This window comes from Acomys minous (assembly GCF_964271855.1).
Source record: "Acomys minous genome assembly, chromosome: 8".
Taxonomy (NCBI): Eukaryota; Metazoa; Chordata; class Mammalia; order Rodentia; family Muridae; genus Acomys; species Acomys minous.
Genome location: NC_140489.1, coordinates 87,196,559 through 87,215,698, shown reverse-complemented (window position 1 = coordinate 87,215,698; position 19,140 = coordinate 87,196,559). Strand labels below are relative to the sequence as shown.

The following is a 19,140-nucleotide window of genomic DNA, read 5'->3' as shown; positions in this document are numbered from 1 at the left end:
TGTGTGTGTGTGTGTGTGTACATGGATATTGCTCTACAGGAGACATTTTGCACACTGCTGGTTGTATTAGTAATTTTTTTTCCATCACTGTGACAAAGTGCCTGATAGAAATGACTTAAAGGAGCAAGGGTTTATTTTGGCTCACAGTGTCAGGGGATACAGTCCGTCATGGCAGGGAATGGTGAGCAATGGAGTGTTCATGTGCTGATTGATAGGACACAGAGTTCAGGCTTGAACTGGGTGTAGGGGAATGAGACGTTGTAACCTTCCAAGGCCTGTGTCCCCATCCCTGGGACCTACTTCTGTCACCTAGGCCCTACCTTACAAACTCCCTATACTCCCTATATTCCCTTCACATTTTGCTCCTCCCCAGGGAATAAGCATTTAAAACACAAGCCTGTGATGCACATTGGAGATTCAAGGGTCTCTTAGTCCCATGGAAAGAACAAGGGATTAAACACTTGGAGAAAAGACACACTTCTTGCCTGCCCACTGAAGGGATGTGTGTGGATCTGGTTCGGAGGACAAGTGGGGGGGATGGAGGCATCGTGGGGCCTAGAGCTTCCAACCCAGCAGGGAGAAAGCAGAATCTCTCTAATTACTCCAAGGAAAGGCATTGATGTGCAATTATGACATGAGGTCATCTTCATTAGAAAGGCGGGGGCATGTCTAATTAGATACCGTCCCCTCTTTTGGAGACTTGTCATCATTCAGACAGAAGACCTTTCAGCTTCTCAGTGGTGTACTTTGAAATTGCAGCCTCAATCAGGTTCCTCCTCCTTCTCCTCTTTTCTTCCCTTCCTTGCTCCTGTCCCATGCTGGTCTGCCCTGGCCAGCATCCTTTATTGTGCAAAGGTGTAGAAGGAGTGGACTGAGATGGCCTCCTGGAAGGACAGGGGGGCTTTGGAGGGTAGCCAGGCTCTTCCATCCTCACTGTGAGCCTTCTTTTCCTCATAGTGGCAGAGGAGGGAGCATCCACCCCAGGAGACAGCATACCTGTATCCAAACCCAGCACAGCCTCCCAGTTGATTGACACAGGCCAGGGTGGGGGTGGGATGGGGAGGGAGGGAGGGAGAGAGAGAGAGAGAGAGAGAGAGAGAGAGAGAGAGAGAGAGAGAGAGAGAGAGAGAGAAGAGAGAGAGAGCGTGCACTACCTGTATAATACGGAATGGGTCAGGATGGCTTGTGAAAAGGAGGCTGGACTGGAGCAAAGTTTCAAGAAAGGAAGCTTCTAGAAAGCTTTATTGTTTCTCATCTTGCCCAAAGCAAGACATGGTCTTTTCTCCTGGTTTGTAGGTATAGTGACATCAAAACTGTCAACAGTTAGGGCATTTCTTCACTTATACCAGTGCTCCTGCAGGACACAGTGACCCTCCTGGGCCTCTCTCAGGACTCTCAGTGTTCTGTGCTCTTTGTTCTTTCTGGCCGCTTTTCTCCAAGTGGGACAGAGTCCTTCCTTGCATCTCAAGTTGCTGCGCTCCAAGGCTTTTTTTGAGGCATGAGAGGAAGCCAGCGGGTCTCTCTGTGCCCAGGGAGCCTCTGAAGCTCCCTGCAGAGAGTCCTGGGGCGGGGTGTATCTCTTGCTGCACCCTCTGTCAGGGGCCTGCAGTCTCTCCTGCCCACCTCCCTCCTACTTTTAATTTTTGCCTGTGGATTTGAATTAGAGACTTTCTTTCCCCCCCTCCCCCCTTTTTTTGAGTTTTATTTGTTTATTATTATGTATACAGTATTCTGTCCCCTTGTGTGCCTGCCTGCCAGAAGATACCACCAGGTCTCATTAGAGACGGTTGTGAGCCACCGTGTGGTTGACAGGAATCGAACTCAGAACCTTTGGAAGAACAGTCAGTGCTCTTAGCCTCCGAGCCATCTCTCTGACTTGACACATTGTGGCTGAATCTGCATTTGGGGGCACTTCAACTTTCTGGCTCCCCCAAACAATAGAGGAAATCCTCGCATTGCCCTACAGTCCTCCATGAGGACCAAGCTGCTTCAGAACGCCACAACTGGGGTGTTGACCACAGCCAGCTAGTTACATCAGAAATAGCCAGCTAATGTTAGATCCACACGTTGAATAGAGCACTCTCAGTTTGCTATCTCTAGTTCACTCTCCGGGATCTCACCATGTAGCGGCTGCGTGTCCTGGACCTCACTGTGTAGACCTCCCTGGCTCTGCTTAGATCAGGCTTTTCTTTTGTGTATTTTTTTGAATTAGAAGAATCAAGATTGTGATACAATACATATAACAAATTTTCTTATTGGCACCAAGCACATGGCCTGTGGCTTTATGCTTCTTTTCCGTAGTTTTTAAATGCTCTGTCTCCCTTAGGGTGCTTCCTTCTGCCTGCTCCACATAAAATGCATTCCATATTTCTATACGTCCCACAGAGAACATCACTGCTCCTGAGCGTCCCCTCAGGGACACTTCAGAACTCACTCCACCTGCACCTCTGGGTGCATCTCCAGTGTCCTTCACTTACTCATGTTTCTAAGATTTGGTACGAGTGTCTTCAGTTTCTGTTTGTAAAAATGTAAATCATGAGATTCCCCTTGGGGGAGAGGAGAGAGTCAGACTGTCGTGCCCAGAGAGTGGCTGGCTCCGACCTCAGGAAATGGGCCTCTTACTGTGACTGCCCTGGGGCTGGCAGAACAGCTGTGTTGGCTGAGCAGGAAGTGGTGAACAGGCTGGACCCTGTTCCAGCATGTTGGGGGTGGAAGGAAAAAAAAAAAAAGAAAGAAAGAAAAGAAAAGAAAAGAAAAGAAAAAAGTCCAGCAGGAGAAACTGGGCCCAAGGCTGATCACTGACCTCCTGTGTGGCACAATCGATCTGGACCAGCCACTTCCCCCTGGTTCCTTCCCCATATGGGAAAGTCGCTGCAGGTGCGCTGAGCCACACAAAGCAGCTTGGGAGATAGCAGCCCGGGAAAAATAATTCCACCTGTAAACACCTGTGTTAACAAGCGCTGTATTTGTTCAGCTATTTTCTTTTTCAAACACTGTTTACACACACCTATTCTCTTACCTTGTTCAGGTGTGTCTTGCATGGCATCTGGGGACCCACTGGCAGGAAGCCAACCTGCCTTGGAAATGCCTGTGTCCTCTGCCCAGCAATGCTGGGCTGCGATTGCCAGGCCCTCAGCTGGAGCTCCAATGCTGCTGGGTCAGCCTCTTGGAACGCAGTCAGTCCCTAGGAGCTCGAGGTTTGTAAAGCTTCATGTGACCAGAAGGGCCTGCCCTGGGGCCTCTGAGGGGACAGTGACCCCAGCTGGATGAAAGAGGACACCTGCTGGCCCAGGTCACTTTGCATTTTCACACCCTGAAGAAATTTGAGCCCCTGGTCCACCTGATTACACCAGTGGCTAGATTGAGATGCCCTGGGATAGTGGACAGGGAGTCAGTGGCTGCTCGGGTCCCCTGGCATCCCAAGGAGACTTCTAGAGTTCTTCCTGATGCCCTGTGACTCCCCGGAAGTCCTTACTCAGGCTCCCAGCCTCAACTCCCGAGGCGCACACAGATGCACGCAGGATCCCTGCAACATCCTACTCAGGCCCAGGCCCAGTTTATTTACTACAAACCTCTTCCTCAAAATAGCTACACAACTCTAGCATGAGTTGTGGGGACAGCGGCAGGAACCCTCCACCACTCCAGCCCATGACCGAAGCGCATTTGTCACCAACCGAGGACCCACGCCTCCATTTGGCAGTCTGTTTCAGCTTTTTCCCCTAAGTGTTTCTTCTGTCTCAGAATGCCCCCTCCTCTGGCCTGCGACAGCTTCTCAGGCTTTCTTTGTCCGAGGTGACCTCAGCACTTTGGGGGAGCATTGATCAGGTATTTCTCTTAGAGTCAGAGTGGGAGTCTGTGTCTGGAGACCTTGGGAGGGAAGTGTCATCTTCAGTGTGTCCTGATGTGCGCTCTGTCACAGTGCCCTGTCCCTGCTGTCTCTGCCAAGCATGGGTCTCTCTACCATTAGGGGCTCCCTTGTAAGCACAGATCTCTCTCCGCCTGTTCTTCAGAGGTCAAGTAATGGCTGGGGAAAGGGTGGCCAGGCCCTAGCCCTTGGAGGGAAGAGCATCTACATATGGTCTCCTCTGGACAGTCAGATGGTCTCTGCTTTACGTTATGAACTTACTCAATGGTTTACACCCATGGGCATGGGTCCATAGGTGTTTGTTTTATTTTATACTCTGGGCTAGAGCACGATCATTACCCTATCTATCACTTCCTTGCGCTAATTGTCTCAGAACTGGGTCCTGCTGGCATCTCAGTCCTTTCTCTTTTTGAGCGCTTCCTCACTTAAGGGAAAGGCATTTTTGCTGAACACCTGCTTGGGCCTTTTATTTGCATTTTCAGTATTACCCATCCCTTCCCCAGACGCCCTTCACTTCCTCTCAGACCCACAGTCTTCACTCATGACCTAACAGTAGTATTATGGGGTACATGAGGAGACAAGTAGCCAAGTTTGTACTCTGATTCTGTACCTCACCAGCTGTGCATTCAGGAAGAGGTTCTCTTAGATTCTGACAGCCCCTGATTGGTGTGTGTGTGTGTGTGTGTGTGTGTGTGTGTGTGTGTGTGTGTGTGTGTATGTGTGTGTAGGTTAGGTGTTAGTCTTTAGTGTCATTTCTCAGGAGCCATCTACCTTGTTGTGTTTGTTTGTTTGTTTGTTTTAGTAAAACAGGATCTTTAACATAGCCTGGAACCCATCCTGTAGGCTAGGCTGGCTGCCCCGGGGAGCCCTAGGGGAGCCACCTGTTTCTGCTCCTGAGAGTAAGTGACTGAGTAACTTCCTGACCTTTTGTGACCAGGTTGGACCATCTGGGCTTTGAAGCCTCCCTCCTTCCTGCAGGTATGATTGCCTGGAGGTGTGGGTGAAGACCAGAGACAGCCGGGAGGACTGACAGGCTAGCATTAGCTTTGTAATTCTGCAAGTAGGAAAGGTGTCCATTTTCCCTAGGAGAGAGGACTATACCCTGAGCAGGTGACTTTTGGAGACAGTGCCCTTTGCATAATCAGGCTGAGTGAGCATAGGCCAGTGGTGAGCAGCCAGGCTGAGCTGATGGTCTGTTAACTCCCTGGCCTTTGTGGGTAGGCCGATCCGCATGTCTATTAGACACATGGCTCTCCTCCCCTCCTAGCAGTGGTACATGTCCACTCTTGTCACCAAGTGGGATTTTGGTTGGGGTGTGAGTTTAGTGTTCTGGTATGAATTTTCCAGCCTGGTTACAGGTATGAAACCACAGGCCAGAGCTGACAGTGGAATGTGGCAGAGCACATTGTTTCCTGTGGGAGTCGTCATGGTCCTGGTCTCCCTTGGCCAGTTCCACCAGAGCAGGAAGGGGCAGGTTCTGGAAGTGGTGTGATGGGGCATGTCAGGCGAGCATACCTGGGTGCTGAGATGGGGTAGTCCAAGGCAGGGCGAGCATAGGTTTCTGTTCTAGAGAAAGAAGTTACGAGCAACTTAGCCCAGGTGGGACCCAGGTTAGGGAAATCCCAAGGCTCTGGCATAAGCAGAAGAGGTCTCTGGACTCAGGCAGGCATGGGATCGGGCAGAGAAAAAGGGGGACTCAGCTCATGAGCCCGCAGCAGACATGTCCCTCCCAGGCCACCCAGAGAGGGGCCCAGCTGCTCAGTAAACAGTCAGGGGTAGGGACAGATGAAAGGGCAAGGCCCTGGTGTCCCTCTGCTCTAGGGACAAGCATGAAGATGCAGGCACAGAGAAGTCTGTTGCCCTATGGTAAGTCAACATCGCAAGCAGCCAGCGGAAACGCCTGCCCGTTTGCTTTAGGATGGGCATCTGCGTAATGGGATGCTTGGAGGCTGTAAAGAAGCAGAGTCAGATGGACTTATGGATGAGCTTAGAAAATACTGCAAGGTCCAACATAGAAAGGGGAACCCACATAGGAATGCTATATTGTACATCACCTCACTTAGGGCGGGCCACTGTACTGCTGCTTCTCTGTCCTTTCATAAACAACCATGGCCAAGGCAACTTGTAGAGCAAAGAGTTTATTGAGGGTTAAGGCTCCAGGGGGAAATGGCAGGAATGGTGGCCGAAGCAGGAAGCCAAAAGCTCACATTCTGAATGACAGACACAAAGCAGAGAGAGTGACCCAGACATGGCACGTCTTCAAACTCTCCAAGCCAGCCTCTAGTGGCGTACTTACTCCAACAATGCCACACTTCCCAAACCTTCCCAAACAGTGCCAGACAACACAAAGATTAGTTTCCTCACACAGTACCTTCCGGAGGTGTACAGGCGGGCATAGTTTTACTATTTTATGAGCTCTTCAAAGACTGAGGAGTTTCTTCTGCCATATGACCATAAAACATGTTTGTTAGTTTTCTCTCCTCACTTTAGTCTCCCTTAACTGTCCCAAAACGGCTGCTGTAACCCCAAATCACACAATCACACCCAACTATAAGCAAAGTGGCAGGCCTGGCCAGTCTCTCCATCCCCCCTCTATGGCCCTCTTCCTTCTCTCCTCCCCGTCCCTCTTCCCCTCTCTCCCTTCTCTCCCCTCCTCCCACAAGGAAATCAAAGTTTGCCAGATGCCACCTGACCTCTGGCCTCCCTGACATAGTCTAAGTCATGTCTCTTTGACAAGATAGATTCCACGGTGGCAGGAGAGCAAGAACATAGAATTCCAACCATCACAGCCAGGGGAGAGAGCTCGTGAAGTGTGGCTCAGCTAGCCAGTCCTTAGCTTGTGCATATAGAGGACTTGCTGGGAAGGGGACTTGGGGCCTCTGGGTAGCAGTTGCATAGGGTGTGGGGCTCTGAGAAGGGACAGTGGCTTGTATTTTTATCATATAACCTTTGTGGGCGGATGCCTTTGTTGCTGATTCTTTCAATGAAAAAGAAAAGTTGGTTCAGTTAAAGACAGACAGACAGACAGACAGACAGACTGACAGACAGACAGACAGACTTCAGCATGGCAAAGTAAGAGATGTGTGACATCCAGGGTAAGAGAGTGGGCTCAGGGGACGGTGTCTAGGGGAGTCGCAGGATCCTAGGCACAGGGAGCAAGGCTGCTTAGCAGGGTCTTGTGGCAGAGCTTGTAGGTGTGTGAACTGGGACAATTCTGGGCTGGCACTGGAGTTGAGGGGGGCCTTTTCCTTGCTCTCTAGGTATGCCCTAGAGCCTAGGGCAGGGCTGAGCATGTGGGCATGGCTTGTGGAGGCCATCCTGGGGAGAGGAGGGCGGATCAGAAAGCCCGGGAGTCCAGTGGTGGGAGAGGGAGGCATCTCTTAAACCTTTGCCACTTTCATGCTGCCTCATCTAGAAAGTGGTGTTGAAATGAAGTCTCCAGGAAAACCCCACGTGTTCTGCTATTGAGACTGACATACTGACATACGCTTCTAATTCTGCCAGCTGACCAGACATGTGTCCCTGACGACACAGCGTGAGGCAGAAATGGGAAGATGATCTGAAATTAGCCCCTGAGTCAGATGACTGGGATGAAATCAGAAGAGCAGAGAGACGTGTCATTGTGTCTCTCCTCGCCCCTAACTCCCAGGGTGATCTCACTACATATGGTAGGGCAGGGTAAGGAGGCGTGCGTACCCCTGCAATCGTGAAGAGCAAGTGTCCAAAGACACTCTTTTCTTGTCCTGGTCAGCACTGTTTCTTTCCTGAGTCAGCAAGTGCCCTGCAATGACCCTGAGGAGGGAAATGTCACTGGACAGACTCAGGGACTTGTTATATTGATCAGGGACAGAAGTCTCTAGCCTTGAACTTATGTCACATGATTTGGTAGGAGAGTGGGCTGCCAGCCTTTCATCAACCAAAGCTGGGGTATATTTTAATATGTAGGCCCCTAATACTTTTTTTCAATGGAAGATCAAACTGCAACAGTGTGAATCCCAGCATAGCCTAGCTCCTCCAGCTCAGCCTAGCTCCCCCAGCTCAGCCTAGCTTCCCCAGCACAGCCTAGTTCCCCCAGCACAGCCTAGTTCCCCCCAGCACAGCCTAGTTCCCCCCAGCACAGCCTAGCTCCCCCCAGCATAGCCTAGCTCCCCCAGCTCAGCCTAGCTCCCCCAGCACAGCCTAGCTCCCCCCAGCATAGCCTAGCTCCCCCAGCTCAGCCTAGCTCCCCCCAGCTCAGCCTAGCTCCCCCAGCATAGCCTAGCTCCCCCAGCTCAGCCTAGCTCCCCCAGCACAGCCTAGCTCCCCCCAGCACAGCCTAGCTCCCCCCAGCTCAGCCTAGCTCCCCCAGCACAGCCTAGCTCCCCCAGCTCAGCCTAGCTCCCCCAGCACAGCCCAGCTCCCCCAGCTCAGCCTAGCTCCCCCAGCACAGCCTAGCTCCCCCAGCACAGCCCAGCTCCTGTGCTCACTGAAGCACAATGCAGGAGAGAGCCCCAGCACCCCTTGCTATGGGTAAGTTCTGGTTGTAGAGTCTAGAAAGGAATCTGAATAAAGACTCAAAAGTTATTCATGTAGCAAATTGTCTAGATCTGAGGACCTTAGAGTAGATGCAGCAGCCAGCGCTCACTGTGGAAGAAAAAGAAAACCACCCCAGGTGTAGTAGTCAGTAAGGTCTTCACTGTAGGGACTTTATTTACAAAGTCAAGGGAGGCACTGAATAAGCAGGCAGCAGGCCAGGGTCTTGGGAACTGCTGTACCTAGAAGGATGTAAGTCTGATCAGTGGGAGAACTGCCTAACCACGCCCACCCCCATCCCCTCAGGCTCTGCCTAGGGCAGGGCTGGAGGACCAAGTCAGCACTGAATTGAATCCTCATCTCTAGCAAGCTGGTATCTGCACTACCATCCAGGCCTGGAGGATGGGTACTGTCGCGCAGTGGCCGGTGCTGGGAGGCATTCTAGACAGAGAGTATCCACCCAACCAGCACCTGATATAGACATTTATTTTATGAAGGCTGATTATTATCCAAAAACCTTTTCTGAAAGGAAGCTTGGAAAACGCATTTCAACTCTTCTATCCGAATGAGGAGGCATGCAAGTGGGAACCCAGCACACAGGGCATCAGGTGGCTGATGGCTAAAGTGGATTTGTGGCATAGTAGCTCTTCAAGAGAAGTTTGACTAGGGGACACACTGTCCTTTGGGGCCTGTGATGGAGAGTGACCATATTTTCCAGTTTCAGAGCTGACACTGGAAGCTTTTAGCCTCGGCTCTATAGCCCTCAGATAAGTGGCTTTGGGAATCCCCAGTTGCCCAACGGTGGGATAAGGACGTGTAATAAGCGTAATAAGCCAGAGGCGGCTTTCCAGCTACGGGCCAACTTCTCATACTTCGGATGTAGCTGGGACGGTCTCAGAGGCACTTCTCTGGAGGAGTAGTTCTTTGTTCCTGGATTCGCCAGGCCTCAAGCACCCTTCACTGGGCAATTTCTCTGAGAGTTCATAAGGATCAAAGGGAGCTAGGAGGAAGGAAAACATGGGGAAGTTTGGTGAGCAAAGTATAAGTGGGGAGTGCTGCCCAAACAGCTGTGTCCGGTGCGTGTCACGGTCCTAGCCCAAAGCTCCCACATAGCTGTCTATTAGGATGGGGCACTGAGGCCCAGACCTTCTGCTGCCTCGACTAGCCCAGGTGTGACCATTGTCACCTGGCACCAAGCGGGGCAGAACTCACAGTGAACCTGGAACTTCACTGAAATACCATCTGGCCTCTAGCGCCTGCCTCCCACTTATAAGCTCTCACAGGCCCTGGCCCCTCCCAGCCTTGGCACTCTGTCTGTAGCAGCGGGAGGGAGTGCAGCTAAGGGCGTTTGCTCAGTGAGCATTTGTGGAGCATCTTTTTTGCACTAGGGCATGCTGGCTAATCACTCTAGTGAGCTATGGGTTTGGTGACAGATGTTTGCTCAAAAAATGTGGAGAGCAATGGAAGAAGACATCTGCCATCAGCTTCTAGCACACACACACACACACACACACACACACACACACACACACACACACGCACACACAGAGATCAATAGGTGTGCTAAGGTTAGTAGTGCTGCTTAGAGACCCCAGATGCAACAGGCTGCAGTGCTCCAGCCCTGCAGTCATCACTAGGACTTGTGTACCTGGCTCTCCAGGTCCCTCATAGGACTTCCTGGTACTGAGAAGAGGCGAGGGTGGGGCGGGGCAGGTGGAGGATGGGATGATTCTGCCTGGTTACCCATGGCTGCAGCGGAATGTGGTAAATGGTTAACTACAGATACCACCTCTGCCCCCAAACAAAAAGCTACGCTTGTCAGCATTTCCCCTTTTTGTGCTGTGAATACTGTTCCGTGCTGATTGAAGCTCCTCTTGGGGGGCCTTGTGTGACAGATCTGCTCACACTGGCCATTAGCAGTACAAAGGGGGCATGCTCCAGCATGCCACTGATGTGGTCTGACTGACCCCAGGGCAAGGGGCTACACTGTGGAGACAGGGTCATTGCCACCCCCGCCACTCCTCCAAGGTAGGAGAACCCTTTGTACTATGTTCAAATGGCTTCATGTATATCTTCGTGGGGTCATAAGGACTTGCCACCCTGCCCCAAGGACTTCAGAGTCTTGTCTAGGGCCACACCACTGGCCACCAATCCCACATGTCTCCTTATGAGCTCTCATTTCCTTGGAGGCAAGTCTTGTCTGTAAAGGTGAGTTGTAGGGCAGGGTGACAACCTGTTTAGCTACATGTGCTGGGAACAGACACTGGCAGCTTAGAAGCCCATGACCACACCCTGCTTGGTGCGCTCTGAACACCCCGCTTCCTCCACGTCTTTGACAGTGGTCTCATTTGTGCTTACCAGCCTGCCTCCTGGTCATGTGTCCCATATGAGCCCATATGAAGGGACACAGGGGTAAACACACCACAGCACCCAGTGTGTCCTTTTATTGTAGCCCATTCCAGAGCCCCGTTTGTTCGCTTCGTGGTCCATTGCACACTTGAGCAGCTATTGTCCACTACCTGGAAGAAGGTAGTGAGGGGGTCAGAACTCAAGTGAACTTGGGATTGCAGCCTGCTGCTTCACAGGCTCTGAACATCTGCAAGACAGCTTGCCCGCCTGGCCTCGGCACCTATTTGCAGCACTGGGAAGGACTATATCTACCGGTGTTTGCACAGTGAGCTTTTATCGAGTAACCCCTTTGTGTTGGGTTTTTAATTAGGTGTAAGAATCAGCTGATGCTAACAAGCATGAATAACCAGGCTGTGGACCTGAGAGAGCTTGAAGTCTCTGTGGGGGAAAATGACCATTAAGGGATGATGCCCAAGCGTGACGAGGCCGGGTGATGTGGAGGCAGAAGTTGGTCAGAATCCGTGGGAAAAGGCCCCAGAGGCTTTCTGCAGGCCAGGTGGCCAGGTGCAGTGCCTGCGTGTGGGCGGACAGGTGTTCGGCTGATGTCCCAGGGAGAGAGACATGAAGAAGCCTGCTGGATCAGGGTCGTCTGGAATGCTGTGTGTGGGTCGGGGTGATGAGGGGGAGGGGCCGCGGCAGTAGAATCTCACTAGGTTAAGTCAACTCACGGGGCTTAGTGGGCTCATGAGCTTTCTCCCTCTCTGCAGAGCCGTACACTATGTCTGTGGCTCAGGGCAACAGCTCACATTGTCCTCACAAAGCCCTGGGAGGCAGTCCTAGTCTTAGTGACCCAGGGCATACGTCATCGCATAGGCTTCACAGCACCCAGCTTCCCGAGGGCCACCATAAAGGACATTAGGTGGCCTGCTCTGAGCCTGAGGCACCTGGGAGGGTTCTGCTCCCTTCTCCTGGCCTTCCTTCCTTTCTGCCATATCTGAAGAACGTGGCTGAAAACCTACCAGCCACAGTCCTGAATGAGCCCTTTCTTTCCGTGGAGACACCTGTGTGGAGGTTGGGGGCCCAGGAAGCAGGGTGACAGCAGGTGTAGCTACTTGTTCTCAAGTGTTTCCTCTGATAACATTTCACAGAGAAAGGCTTTGCTGGATGCTCCTGCTTCCTGGGGGCCTGGGGGTGCCCTGGAGGAAGGGAAGGAAGAAGAGAGGAGGGGGTAAGAGAGGAGGAGGGAGACAAGGGTAAGGGCCGCAGGAAAGTGGAGAAGAATGAGGAGGAGGAGGAGGAGGGAGAGGAGGAGGAGGAGGAGGAGGAAGAGGAGGAGGAGGCAGAGGTCGCAGGCGGTGGCAGTAGCCTTACTCGACTCTGACCTGGATAGGCCTGAGCGCCCAGCTCATGGAGGCATCACAAGTCCGGCTTCCCCTGGGCAGCCCTCTTCTGAAGCAGGGGATGACACTAATCAGAGCATATTTAGAGGGGAGGATACACAGCTCTCCAGCTTGTCCTTGATTTTACAGCAGGCACCATGGCACCCCCAAATCCACTGGAGCTGCAGCCTGTGCAGAGAAAAAGCCAGCATGGCACCGGTCTTGCCTTATCCTTTGCCTCCCTTTCTCCTTCTCTCTGTGTCTGTCTGTCTGTGTGTGTGTCTGTCCATCCGTCCATCTGTCTGTCCGTCTGTCTTTGTCCTCTATGGGCTTTGCTGATGTCAGAGTGAAGGGGAGAAATGACATTTTGCTGGGAACCAAGTCTCTGTGCTGGATTCCTTTTTTTCTTCTTCAGTCATATACCTGCTTCATAATACCTGTTTTAAGGGTGGGAAAATGTAAGGACCTATTTTTAAGCCTTCATCACACCAAACTTTCTAGTTCCTAGGATAAACATCAATTGCTTTCCTGGGCTCCGAGGCAGATAGGCACTGGAGCCTGGACTTACGGGGTGCCAGTTTGTTCTTCCAAACAATGGGGATAAATGCCACCTATCTCCTGGGGTGAAGGGCCAAGCGAGATAGTGTGCCTTCCTCATGAGCAGAATCTAACCCCTGGGAGAAGTCAGTATACTCTTTTTGCCCACCAGTCCAGGACTGGTAGCAGGGAGTAGGGCAAATTCCCCTACTGTGCTCAACACAGGTGTGTTTATCAATTTAAAAATCCACCTTTGGTCGGCTACTGGACAAATAAACTGAAACTGGTACTGAAGTCATCACCCCCAGGGTGAACTTGGCAGCTTGTGCTTAGTGAGTCCACACTTGCCAAGCTCCCCTTGCTAGCCCTGGGTAGGCAACTAGCAAGGAGTGGCAATGCTGCCCTGCTTGGAGGACCTCTGTCCTGGAGAGGAGGCATGAACAGATGTGGTCCCAAGTGAATCAGTAGCTGGGGACAGGGATGGGACTCCTGACTCTACCAGGGAAGCTTGGGAATGCTCTGCGAACCAAGTCTTTTGCTGAAAGCCAAGAGGTCCTCCCAACACTCAACAGAGTTAGAGGGATTGGTAGTGGTTATAGGCAGGCTCAGGGCGGGGACATTCTCCCAGGATGGGTCCTGAAGAATATGTTAACATCCCAAGGAAGAAACGCATCCATGTGTCTGATATAAATAGCGGCGTCTGTCACCCTGGTGCCTGCTGCGTGTGAGACATTGTGTGCACCACTCTGTGTGATGTCTCTTCGGGGGCTTTCTCACAGCTCTGTCTCTGGCGTAGAAATGGGGATGAGATGTTGCCCAAGGCTTTTCAGTTAAGACCTGGGGTTAGAGCAGACATCTGCTTAGCCTGACGTTGGCCTCGTCTGCCTGGCGTCTGCTGTTCCTGCTCTGGGGAAACCCCTAGGGCTTACACCAGTGGTGAGGGAACACCCGAGGTTCTTTGGTCTCTCTGTGACCACATCCCTGCAAATCTGAGTCGCAGCCCCTTCTTGATCCCTGGCCTGCCCTGCCCACTGCCCCTGTATTGGTCCAGGGCTTGCCCCTTCCCTCCTGATCTTCTCAGAAGCTTTCCGGTTGGTTCTTTTAAAACTGTTCTCTGTCGCTATCAGTGATGCCTCTAGAGCCACAGTACTCTCAGGGACTCCTCTTAGCATGATGACACACAGAAGGCCCTGCCTGTCTGCCTCTCTGGACTCCTCTAGCAAGACCCTGGACCCTTGCTTCGGGCTCCAGCTCTACGTGGGTCACTGCTCAAACTGGGGGCCAGTTCTCACCGCCCTGTCATCCACATCCACCCTGCCCCAACTTCTTCTGTTTTGCCCAGCCATCTCCTGCCCCGGCCCCTGGTGCGTTCCCCCAAGATGTTTTCCTCCCAAACCCCACAACCATCTCCGCCCATCCCCCCCTTCTCTTCCCTCCTTGCTCTGAGCCTCTCACTGAGCTGAGATTTCCTGGCCAGCCAAGCCCGTCCTGTCTTCCTTGCCTCCGTCTATCACACACTTCCCACTGGAAGGGTGTTGTTGGAATGAGAAAGCGACATCGATTAAGATCAAATCCTGATCCTGCCACTTAGCAGCCAGGCATGGCTGTCACCTCTTCCTGCTGTAGAAAGTGGAGGTCATCCTCCTGCCCCCTGAAGTTGCCGTGATCAACCAAACAGTTGTATCTGTGTTTTCAGTGTGACCTGGAGCTGGTGACTGGGTCCCCAGGAACATGAGAGCAAGTCAAAAGGACAGAGGGCAGGGACACCTAGCCTTTGTAAGGGCCCAGCACAAACCACTCAAGCTCTGGCTTGAGGTCTATGCTGTTTTCTGCTTGTGTTAGAAGGTCACAGTCCAGCCAGATCTGAGGTGTACAGAATCCCCCTACCCAGATTCTCAGGTTGAAATCCTATCACCCAGCGTGACTGTATTTGGAGAATGAAAGTGGTTAAAATGCAATGAGGTTATAAAGGGGTTGCCAGGGGCAGGTACAAATCCCAAACTCTATAAGAAGAGAGTTGAGTGCTCCTAACTCTCTTTTCTTCTCTCCCCCCCCCCCATCTCTGCTCCTCTCCATACATGGCACTGTGGACTTAGTGAGAAGATGGGTCTCTGCAAGCCTGGGAGAATGCTCTTGCCATGTGCTGATCAGCCAGAACCTCCTCCATCTTAGCTTCAACCCTCCGCACTACAAGCAGTCAATGTGTGTCACCCTGGTTTGCCGTATTGTGCTAGGCAGCTTCACTCAGCGGTTGATAAGGAGGCAAATAGGTGCCAGGTCGCATTTGGTTTTCTTTCTGGGAAACTCAAAGGTTGGGTACACATAGCTAAAGGCCACCTGTCACTCTGAGTTACCCAAGTCCTCTCTTCATGAGACCTTCTTGACTCCAGCCTGCTCAGGTGACTCCCCACCCCCACCCCCAACATTTGTGACTGCTTCCCAGTGGCTATACCAAGACAGACGTATAAAAACAGTCCCTCTGTGGGACAAGGCCACTGGCAGGCACGTGACCCAACTTGTTGTTGACATTTATTTCTCTGGATGATTCTTCTGGCTGCACCTGCTTGGGGAGAAAGCTGGGCCTTCCTGCTGTCTTTGGTGATCAGCACCATTTCTGACAGTAGTGAGAGGCAGAGGGGCCTGTGGCCTCGACAAATGCTGCTGCCTGGGTGGCAAGCCTCAGAGGCCACATTGTCTCCTGAACCTACTGTGGCCCCCAGAAGCCCAGAAACCAAGAGCCAGCATCCCATGCTTGGTGAAGTCTTACCTAGATTTTCTTTTTTCTCAATACAAAGGAGAAAGCCAAATAATGCAAGTGGAGGGCACAGCTCGAAGCTCACAGACCCGCTTGGCCTTTAGGTTCAGACTTGGAGGCTTACGGCAAGGAGAAGGGGAAAGGAGCAGAAGAGGCTGGGTGGTTGCTCTTCGCTTGCTGGACGCCATGTATTTCAGCTGTTGCAATTTGGACTTTTTTCTCATTGATGTACAAATTGCATCCCTGCAAGGGGACTGTGGCCCAGATTAGAGAAACTGCTTTGTGGAAGGGCTCTCCATCTGTGGGTGCTTTCAGGCTCATGGTTGTTCTTTGAACGAATTGGTGGCGTGTTTGGGATTTTCTGGTTTTCCAGCTACTGGCTGAAGGGAAAGTTGGCTTGATGTCAGGGGTTCTGGTGGAGCAGGAAGGAGACCCAGCGTTGCTGGGAACTTTTCCTTTTCTGGCATATTCAATGTCAAGTCTTTTCCTTTCGATGAGAGACCAGCTAAAGTGAGTGAGGTTTCTAGGAATTCATTTCCTCAGAGACGGAGAGATTGGAAAGATCACTAGAGAAAGAAACCCTGCAGGGCACGGGGCTCATGGTACAGGGCCGTTTCTAGAAGACAGTGTTCGGTCCTCCTGTGGCTGAGGAGAGCAGGGGGTGAAGTAGGAGGGTCCCCTGCTGAATGCCACTTCCTCGTCCTTGAAGACTGTGGCTCTGCTCCCAGACTCACCCTCTTATTTTCCACAATTAGTCACCCTGCCATGTCCTCAGCTTGGGATGAGACCTGGCACTCGCTGAGTCTGCTCGCTCACCTGAAACAACAAGGACAGCTCCACAGATAAGTTCCAGTCCTAAGCGTGACTCCGGGTCTCTGAATTTCTTCACATGTCTTATGTTTGGGTTTCCTCAGAAGAAGATACCAAGACAAAGATTTCTGTGAAGTGTTCTGGGGCGGATGATGCCAGGCAGAGATGCTCAGAGAAAGTGAGGGTACCTGGGGCCTATTTGTATCCCGGGACTACGGTAAATCAAGTGCCACTAGATCCCGGAAGTCTGAAGTCCAGGTGTGGCTTTTTCTTCCATTCTGGCAGCTCTGAGTGTTCTTGGCTTGCAACTGTGTCCTTCCAGTTCACTCTCTGCATGGCGTCTCCCGCCGTCTCCTCAGGGTTCACGTCATCTTCCAAGTGTCTGTCCATTTCTGAGTCTAAATGTCTCTTTCTCCCTCTATTCATTCTTCATTCTGTCTGTCTGTCTGTCTGTCTCTGTCTCTCTCCCTCCCTTCTTTCCTCCCTCCCTCCTTCTGTGTGTATATGTGTGTGTGTGCATGTGTGTGCATGTGTGTGCGCGCGTGCGTGCGTGCGTGTGTGTACACACATTGCACATGTATGCATTTACACGTGGAGGCCAGATGTCTTGACTGTTTCTAGAAGCCATCTATCACCTTGCTTTCTTGAGCTAGGGTGTCTCATTTGTCTGGCTCTCCCCAGGTAGGCTAGGCCAGCTGGCTAGCGAGCCCCAGTGATGAGAGCATCTCTAGTTCGCCGTCACTGGGCTTACAAGCATGTGCCGCCACACCTGGCTTTGAAGAGTGGGTTCTGCAGGGCCGAGCTCATGTCCTCAAGCCTGCCAGTGCTTTGCTGACTCAGCTTTCCACCCAGCCCCGCATTTTCCCTTTTTAGAGGAGCATCAGTCATATCCTACTTGGCTCACTCCTCTTCCCACGTGAGGTCATTCTCTAAACTAGTGGAGGTAGGCGACTAGTGGATCAGCTTTGGGAAAGGCACCCTTCAACTCCTGAAAGAAGGAAAGGAATTGAAGCAAGGACATCTTCCCCAGCTCAGGGAACCCAATCGTCACCTTCCCCAGGCATTAGGGTACAGTGCAGCCTACACCCATGTTATCCAGCTAAGGTTAGAGTTGCTGCAGTGTTGGCCGGCTTGGTGCCATCTCATTCTATATGTGCCCACAGGGGTGTGTCCTCAGTGTGCAAGGGGAGAGGACTGCCACCATAGGGCCCAACTGGAGACCCCCTTGCCAGGGTCCTGAGGTGGTCAGGGTGATGTAGCCATGGGATTTTCAGGGTCCTGAAAGGAAAGCTTTTATGAACCTGAGGTGATTTCCTGGCCTTGGGTGGTATAATTTCAGTGTGCTTTAATTATACAGATTTGAGGCATGGATGAAACAGGATATGCTGGTGCATGGATTAATTTCTAGAGCTATGGTATTCTTGCCTGGTAGTCAGTGTCCACACCAGACTGGTCACCAGTTAGCATGTCTCCTAAGTCCAGGGAGGAGAAGGTAGCAGCTGTTCCTGGGAGGAGGGTTGAGCCTTGACACTGGGATAGTTCACACTAATGTGACCTGTACGATCCGAATGCTTCAGTCTGACATCTGGGTGGGGCTCTGGGCTCAGGAAGCCCAAGGGCCATGACGTCCTTCTGAGCAGCCCAGGTCTCTTGGGTTAAGCATTTTCCTGTATGGAAAGCCAGCTGCTAGGGCAGAGATGAGGGGCAGGAGGCGATGATGGCCTTTAGCAGCGAAGGGTGGCTTGGCTTACAGAACAGGTGGGTGACAGTGGGTTGAGGACTAGAGATATTGGGAGGCTCCGCCATGCCCCACTCCTGCTGAGTGCCCTGTGTCAGTCCCCAGGAAAGCGAGCGGGTCAGGATAGTGTGGAAGCAAAGCCGAGGAAAGGACAGTAAGTTGCCCTGGCAAGAGCCTGCTCCAGCCTGTTCTATAGGGAGTGCACTCAGAGCACTGACCCTGATTGGCCTCCCGGCTTGAAGCTTGTCTGGGATCCTGTGGCATCTCCTCCTCCACATTTGGTGATAACATTTGACCTTGGAGCTATACGGGCCTGAAGTCTGTTGCTAGTCATATGACCCTAGAAGACTCTTTCTGTCCCTAGACCCTCTCGAGCACAGGGAGGAATAGGACATCTGAGGTACTGTGTGTAGCAGGTGCGTGGCACCTGGAGGAAGAGTGTTGAGGGGCAGGGGCTCAGGTAGCAGCTCTAGATTCCTTACGGGAGCCGACTTGGAGGGGTTTCCCCGTCCCGCTGTGGTATACCAGAGACAACTAAATTCTTGTTTACACACAAACCTAAACCCTCTTATTCTCCCTACGCCACCACCTTTAAGAGACATATATTTATGCTTTCGGTTTTAGCTGCTCGTATGTTTAAAAGCATCAAGACACTTCCAGGGCGGTTATGTTAATGCTCAGAAGGAGCCTAACAATTGCACGGGCTGTACTAACCAGCTATTTGAGCTGCATTGTACAAATAAGATGTTATCTTAAACAGGCTCCTGATATAACTCAATAATCACTATAATGCTTTTTGGTGAAATTGTGGTGTTATTACTGAATTTAGTCCTTGAGCTGCAAGTGCTGAACTTTGGAGCACATCCTGACGGAGCCAAGTTGCTAAATTTCGGGAGGCTGGGGGCAGGGCTGGCATAGTGTAGGAGGCCCTAGGAACTCAGCATCCATAGAGGAAGTGAACAAGGCTAGGGATGGCATCTGTTTGAGCTAGAATCCACGAGGTCAGAGACTTCAAAATGAGGAAAAGGCCATGTAAACATGGTGAGCCTCGCATGTTACAGGGCTGGGAAGAATTATGGCTGACCTATCCTGGCACACACGGTAGAATGCCAGCCAGGAAGGCTGGCAGCCAGCTCCCATGCCTTCTGGAGCACAGATCCTATTTATGGGACCTCCTCACCAGTGGAGAAGGGTG

At 51.9% G+C, this 19,140-nt stretch overlaps 1 protein-coding gene across 2 annotated transcripts in view; it reads left to right on the top strand.

The window, feature by feature from the left end:
• LOC311604087 (uncharacterized protein) overlaps positions 1-19,140 on the top strand; it is a 207,919-nt gene that overhangs the window by 35,207 nt on the left and 153,572 nt on the right. The gene's annotated exons all lie outside the window — the stretch shown is intronic.